This window comes from Canis lupus, chromosome 10 (genome assembly GCF_003254725.2).
Source record: "Canis lupus dingo isolate Sandy chromosome 10, ASM325472v2, whole genome shotgun sequence".
Classification (NCBI taxonomy): Eukaryota; Metazoa; Chordata; class Mammalia; order Carnivora; family Canidae; genus Canis; species Canis lupus.
The window spans coordinates 50635564-50643450 of NC_064252.1; the positions used below are offsets into that span (position 1 = coordinate 50635564).

At 46.4% G+C, this 7887-nt stretch overlaps 1 pseudogene; it reads right to left on the reverse strand.

The window, feature by feature from the left end:
- Positions 1 to 266: 266 nt before the first annotated feature.
- LOC112675340 (serine/arginine-rich splicing factor 6-like) lies at positions 267 to 5961 on the reverse strand (annotated as a pseudogene).
- Positions 5962 to 7887: the final 1926 nt, after the last annotated feature.

The window sequence follows — 7887 nt, forward strand, 5'->3', positions numbered from 1 at the left end:
GTTTACAAAAGTTATTTTAGTTCAAAAGCTATAAAATCAAAGTTATCTTAATTCCACAAAGAATGGAGAGGGTCTCCATGCCAGCATTTCCTTAGAACCTCAGTTTTTTCCATCAAATTTGGCCACAAATCAAATTTCTGTGTGCCCCCATTTTCAGGAGATTCCTCTTACTGAAGAGGCCAAGTACAAACATGGAAGAGTAACTAACTGCCTAAGCAAGTAGGAAAGTGTTCCATAACAGTGTGCCAAGAATGCAGAGTTCTAGGTTAATCTCTGGAACTGGATCTGGACCGTGACCTTGACTTCAAATGAGATCTAGAACGGGATCTTGAAGCTCTTTTTGGTGGAGGGGACACAGAACGTGCCTTTGAGGGTGGGGCAGGAAGGGGAGAATTTGAACGAGACTGGCTTCTTGATCTAGATTTTGACTTTATATCACCTTTTCCATTTTCTTTGGGGGAACGAGGTGGAGAACAAGACCTGCTTCGAGATTGCTCATACTCCTTAGATCTGCTTCGAGAGAGCCAACGGGAGCCCCCATCTGACTTGGGCTTAGATGTGCTTTATGATCTAGATTTCCTGACTTTTGATCGAGAACGTGATCGACCTTTGCTCTGAGACCTGGATCGGGAGCGACTTTCTGAGATACTTGGAGATCTACTGCGGCTGCTCTATGACTCCCACTTCGTGACCTTCTTCTAGACCGTGACCTTGATCTGCTTCCAGGGTAAGACCGCTTATGGCTCCTTCTGTGGTTTATCCTCAATGAGCCTAATATTTCTGCCATTTATTTCCATACCATCCGGTTTATCCAAAGCAGCTTCATGTCGGAGCGGGAACGGAATTCAATCAGGCCCTGGTTTGAGCGTTCTTTGTGCGCGTAGGCATGGGTCACTCCACCTGCTGGTCTCATGAAATCCTTTAAATCTTGCCAACAAGATTGCAACGACTTGAAAGATCTTCTGCAGTGAGCCTGAACGCTGTACGAACAGGTGGCCGTATCCGTCCTGCCCGAGGCCCTCCGGCTGCTGCAGCCCCAGCCTGCGGCCACCGCGCGGGCTCCGGGTCACGCGCCGCAGGGCTCTCTGCGGTCCAGCGCGGGAGTCCCCGGCCATTCCTGGGGTCGACCTCGAGGAGGCGGCCGGAGCCACGGACAGAGCCTGCATGTGCTCCGGGACGTTTAGCTAAGGCGTCCTATGTGGACGCGGAGGGCGGGGGCCCCGAAGGCTGGCTACCGACCCGAGGGCCGCAAGGCAAAAGCCGCGGTGCGGGTTGGGTGCAGGTGCGGGTGCGGGGTGGGTGCAGGTGCAGGTGCGGGGTGGGTGCGGGTGCAGCGACAGCCTAAACACGTGCCTCACCGGGCTTCTGCCTTTGGCTGGGGTCATGATCCCGGGGTCCTGGAATCAAGTCCCACGTCAAGATCCCTGCTCAGTGGGGAATCTGCTTCTCCCTCTGCCTGTGTCTCTGCCTCTGTGTGTGTGTGTATCTCTCATGAATAAACAAATAAAATCTTTTGTTTAAAAAATCATGGGCAGGGATCCCTGGGTGGCGCAGCGGTTTGGCGCCTGCCTTTGGCCCAGGGCGCGATCCTGGAGACCCGGGATCGAATCCCACGTCGGGCTCCCGGTGCATGGAGCCTGCTTCTCCCTCTGCCTGTGTCTCTGCCTCATTCTCTCTCTCTCTCTGTGACTATCACAAATAAATAAAAAATTTTTTAAAAAAATTAAAAAAAAAAAATCATGGGCAGCCCAGGTGGCTTAGCAGTTTAGCACAGCCTTGAGCCCAGGGTGTGATCCTGGAGACCCAGGATCAGTCCCGCCAGGCTCCCTGCATGGAGCCTGCTTCTCCCTCTGCCTGTGTCTCTGCTTCTCTCTCTCTCTCTCTCTCTCTCTCTCTCTCTGTGTGTGTGTCTCATGAATGAATAAACAAAATCTTTAAAAAAAAAATCACCCACACTAGCCCAAATCCTTAATAAGTCCTCAGGACACCGTTCTGAATATTGAGAAATATGGTGCCCTCATTCAAAGAGGATACCAGTAGGATTACAGGAATCACAACAGGGTCATTGGGAAGCTTTCTGTGTCCCTCAAGTACCAAACCTCCGGAGAAACCTGTGTGCAAGGAATAATCTGTGAACCCTTTATATATTTTGAATCAACACAAAATCCTTTGGGGAACGTGCTATCTCCCTCTTGCCCACCCACCCCCACCCTGGCTCCAGATTATCCTGAGAGAGGGATGGGCTCAGTTCTACTGCATTAAGGAAAAGAAAAAAATTTAACTGCTCAAAAAATTATTGGTGGAAAAATGTCTGCCAACAGAGATTGCTTCCATAATGGGGCCCAAAATAGAGTGAGCAAATAAAGCTGTTGAGACATCGATGGGTTTAGTTTCAGCAAGTGTTCCCCGCTATTTAGAAGACATAAAAATGATCTTTGCAATGAGCAAGTAGTGTTTTATTTCTGGTGGGGAAGTATTTCTCATTTAGCCCATTTCATTTCCTTTATGAAACAGGAAGCGAACATCTCACACTTTTGGAAGGTGATAGCATATAAAACTGCATCTGACTGTAAATGTGAGGCTATTCAGTCTGTTGTAGTTAAAAATTTGAAATTTTGGCCAATGTGGCTTTTTTTTCTTAAAGGTTTTATTTATTTATTTGAGAGAGAAAGAGAGCATGGGGAGAAGGGCAGAGGGAGAAGCAGACTCTCCACTGAGCATGAAGCCGGACGTGGGGGCTCTGTCCCAGGACCTGTGATCTTGACCTGAGCAAAAGGTAGATGCTTAACTGCTCAACTGACTGAGCCACCCTGGGGCCCCTTGCAAATGTTTTAAATGGAGGAAAAGAGAACTGATGGTGCAGATGATGTGCTTCATTTCAGTCTTCTGTTCCCATGGTCCTTTCAGAAAGAATTCAGGGCCCTTTATCCAGACAGGAAGTTTGCATTTCATCATGAGTTGGTGGGAGAGCAAGTCTGGACCCCAACCACAGAGGGGACCCCTCCTCCCTCCCCGTCTCGCACTTTCTCAGAAGTTCAGTGGCTCAAGAAGAAGCCCCAGTCTGAAAGCCCATAGGAATCTTCCGTCCTCCTGCAGGCTGTATCCCTTGCTGCTCTGCCTCTACAGTGCGCTGTAACTGCCTACAAGCAGGAGGAAATAATGATTTTCTCCTATATGGCAGTGTTTTCTTTTTCATTCCTTATTGAGCTATCATTAAGTCATGAGATACTCTGGGGAAATCACTTTAATCTCTTCGGGGTGTCTCAGAGTCCCCTGAAGGTGATTTGAGTACATCCAGGCAATATTTCACTACTGAATCAGGGAATGAGCTGCTAGAAAAACTCATTTGCTGTTTGACTTGCATGTCTCGGGCCCTCAGCTGACAGGATGGCCTCCTCCCACGGCCTGCTCCCCTCCTGCTGCCTTCTCAACAGCGGCAGCCCGCATTTCTGCCCTCCGCTGACTCCTAAAATCGAGAATTGGTCATTGCGGTGGGATCATAGTGGAGAGGAGACGTCTGTTCTTCTCGGTCCTCCACTGGGGCTCTGTAACCCAAGGCAGATTAATAAGAGAAAAGCATACAAATTAGTTTAATGTGAGTTTTACATAACAGAAGAGCCCTCAGAAGGAAATGAAGGCAGGAAGAGGCACTCAAACCAAGAGCGATTTTATGTGGGGTTTCAGGAAGAGTGGAAAAGTCATGGGGAAATGTGAATAGATCAGCGGGTAGTAAACTGGGGGAGATTTAGTGATGCCTTTTTTGTTCAGATTCCTCTTGGCTGTCCCTCCATCTTTGGAGATAGGAATGTTTCATTCCTCCTGGTGAAGAGAGGGCACCTCTCACATGAGGGTGTTATGTGACAAGGGCAGGCAGTCCCTCTTGCAGTTGCCCTTTCTCAAATCCCCTCAGTGTAAACTATTCAATATGCCAAGGTATCATAAGCAGAATTGTTAAAAACACAGGCTTCCCCCCCCCCCCGCCCCCTCCGCCCCCCCTCCCCCCCAGATTCCCCTAGCAGCTGGATTTCTGATTGTCTTCAGGGCCAATTCTGTTCTCAGCTTCTCCATCTGTGAAATGTAAATGATCAGGGGCTGGTTTGGCCTACAGCCTTTGAAGGGCCATCAGTTGGAGGGGGTGATGGAGAGCCAAGATATTTCCAGAAGATGGAGAAGGATTAGGAGTTTTTTCCCTCAAGGTCCCAGAGTTTAACTGTATACTCCTAGAAAGAATTATGAATATATTCTATTTTCCCAGAGCAATATGATGGAGTCTCTGCTTCACTGTCCTAACCCAAAGCTCACAGGTCATGAAAGCTGGAAGGGACCCCAAGGACCATTTAATTCAAGAGTTCTCAACTGTGGTTGCTCTTGTAATCATTTACTGAGCTTTTTACAAGGTATCTTACCTGGACCCCAACCCCCAGAGCAATTATATCAGACTCTCTGGAGACAAATCCAGAGCCTGCTTTCCGAAAGCTCCCTAGATGACTTCAGTGTCCAGCCAGTATCAAGCACCAAAAATCTGGATAAAGCAGAAGACAACCTGGGGAGGTGATGTGGGTCAGACTAAAGTCTTATGAGAAGGGGATCAGATGGCTTGTGTTGAGTAAGGGACAGGCGGGCCACGTAGGGAGAGATAGATAGGGGCCTATGGGATCAGGCTTATAGAAATCCCCAAAATGCGGAAGTGTGAGGAAAGCAAAGATAAGGGAACACACCAGACCTCCTTGCCCTAGGTATTGGGGGAGGTGAGGAGGTGTCTTATTTATGACAGTCTCCTGTGGTCAACAGAAAAGAAACAGACCCTAAAAAGACCCATTAGAGATGTTATCACTAGTTCTGTTTATACAAAGTTGCTGTCAGTAGAGAAATTTAAAAGATTTAAGATCCCTGGTTAGCATTTAATGAAAGATTAATCCTAAAAGCCCTCAGTGGCAATCCCTCTCAGTCCTGAGAGCTTTTTCTGTAACCTTGCTTAATAAAACTATCGCTTTACTCATGCTCCTTTGTCCTCCAGAATCATTCTTCAACTCTGTGAGACAAGAACCTAGCTCTCCCGCTTCAGTGGCAGCCAAAGGCAAAAGTCATACAAGGACTAGGAGGGTGGAGACCTACAGGGCAGCATCAACACCATCACCCAGTCAGCAAGTTTTGAATATGTGCTGCGTGCCAAGCTCTTGAGTGGGTAAAAAGGATACATAAGTGAGTTATTCACTCTGCTCAAGAAGCAAACTATTTGCTGGCGGACTTGATCACAAACCAATAGCTGGAGGAAGGGGAAAGTGGGGTTTATGCTCAAAGATGTTCATTGCAGTATTATTTACAATAGTGAAAAACAGAAAGCAGTATCCAGTCATAGGAGAATTCTTAAGTAATCGCTAGGTTATGTCTACTTGATGCAATATTTTGAAGCCATTGACCTGGTCAAAAGATAAACTGAGGCTTATTTAAATTTTTTAAGAGTTTATGTGAGCAAAAATCTATTGGAATTTGGAAGTGCCAAACCAGAAGTGGTTGGAGACTCCATGGATGGGAACTCAGGGAGAGATCTTGTAGAGAAAAGGCGGGGTGGAAGCAAAGTAAGTAGTTTGCAAACTAACTATTGATCGGCTATAGCTTAAAGCCTACTTGGCTGTTTGTGGTTGGTTTTTCTTACCTTTCAACTTTATAACCTTGAGGGCTTTGCAGACTTGACGTGGGTTTCCTTATATAGGCCCTATATGGGAAAAAGAAGGTGACATTGTACAGGGGCTATGATCATAGGTTACATGCATAAGTAAAAGGCTACAAGGAAACACACCAAATGTTAACAGGTGTTGGGAACTGGGTGCTTCTACTTCTTTACTTCTTCCTTCCTTTTCTCTTTCAATCATTTTGAAATGAGCCAGGCCAGGGAGTTGGAACTCACTTGGTGAAGAGTGGGGGCCATACCTTACCTCTCATCTTCAGAGTGTCCTGCATGTTGTATGTCATCAGATACAGAAAGACCTTCCAGGACTCTCCCCCAGTGTTAACTGGAGAGTCAGAGAGAGAGAGAGAGAGAATGCAGGTCTCCGGCATTTCAGTTTGGATCTGGGGGTGGGGGTGGGGTGTCTGCACAGTCTGAACATGAGGGAGGGCCCAAGGGGTAGATAGAAGGCTGTGATGATGGGGTGATGGGGTGTACCCATTGAGGGCATTGGGCCTATGCTGGATCCTCACCCTCCTCACCCTCCTACCCAGGAAAGGAGACCCCTGAGCAGCATAGTTTACAACCAGATGATGGAGGGGAGGTGCCTCTAGGACACCTGCTCCTTGAAATGACTGTCAAAATGGTCGAGGTTAAATTTGTTCTCAACATGGCAACACTACCAATCACAAATGGCCAACTAGGTTTTGAGCTATAGCCAATCAGTAGTTTCCTCGGACTCTGGTCTTAGGAGCAGCTTGGAGGAGGTAGGGCCAAGGCTAGTTTAACGTGGATATTTTGGTGCAGGGACTTGATTAGAACTGGGAGAGAGAGTCATGATACAGGGGTTTAGTATTGAAGGACACAGCAAGGCAAGGATTTGGAGGCAAAGATTTTGAAGAGTCTTGGGAAGTAAACTGTCCCTTGATGTTCTCTATAGAAGAATCAAACAAACAAAAAAAAAAAAAAAAAAAGAGAGAGAGAAGAAGAAGAATCAAACAGTTTGATGTTCATTTAAATCAGAAATTTATTGGGATGTCTGGGTGTCTCTGTGGTTGAGTGTCTACCTTCAGCTCAGGTCATGCTCCTGGGGTCCTGGCATCAAGTTCCGCACTGGGCTCCCTCCATGGAGTCTGCTTCTCCCTCTGCCTGTGTCTCTACCTCTCTCTCTCTCTCTCTCTCTTTGTGTCTCTTATGAATAAATAAATAAAATCTTTTAAAAAAATCAGAAAAGATAAATAAATAAAAAATTAAAAAATAAAAAAAAATCAGAAATTTCTTAACCTTGGCACTTTTGGCAATTTGGGCTAAATAATTCTCTGTGGCTGTCCTGTGCATCATAGGATATTAACAGAATCTCTGGCTAGTACCCACTAGATGCCAGTAGCCATTCCCTCTACAACAGTGAAAACCAAAAATGTTTCCAGGGTTTGGGGTGGGGGGTATAAATTTAAATGAGCCTTCCAGGAAGTTCCTGGAATGAACAAAAAAATTATTTGCAACTTTTATCATCTTTGGCAAAAGTTTCCTATAATAGTAAAATCAGTTAATAAGAACAGTGGAAGGGGTACCTGGGTGGCTCAGTGGTTGAGCATCTGCCTTTGGCTCAGGTCATGATCCTGGGTCCTGGGATAAAGTCCCACATTGGGCTCCCTACAGGAAGCCTGCTTCTCCCTCTGCCTGTGTCTCTGCCTCTCTCCGTGTCTCTCATGGATAAATAAATAAAATCTTAAAAAAGAAAAAAAAAAAAAAAAGGACAGTGGAAGAGTAAAGTCATGTTAATGTGGATTTTAAACTTGGTGGGTGCAGGTGGTTTCAGTTCTCACCCTGGAGTCCGGTTAAGCCTCTTGTCCCCACCTCTCCTTCCTGCTCTTTGGTCTCTTGCAAGTCACCTCTTTCTGGGCAGCTTCTAGCTAGAATATATTACATCTCTAAAGTCAAGAACCAACAGCTTCTGAGAGATGAGAACAGGCTGAGGTCGACTGAACCCTTAGCTGAAACATGAGCAAGTGTCATCGTCCGTTTTATACCTAAGGAAACCGAGGCTCAGAAGAGGGAAGAGCGTTTCTCCTGCCCCGCAGTGACGGTGAGGTTGGAATCAGAATGCAAGGGTCTGACTCCAAACTAGGTCGCCAAATTTAGCAAAACTATTCTGAGACATACTTCACTCAAAGAATGAGATAAATTTGGTGTTTATCTGAAATTCACATTAGGCCTTC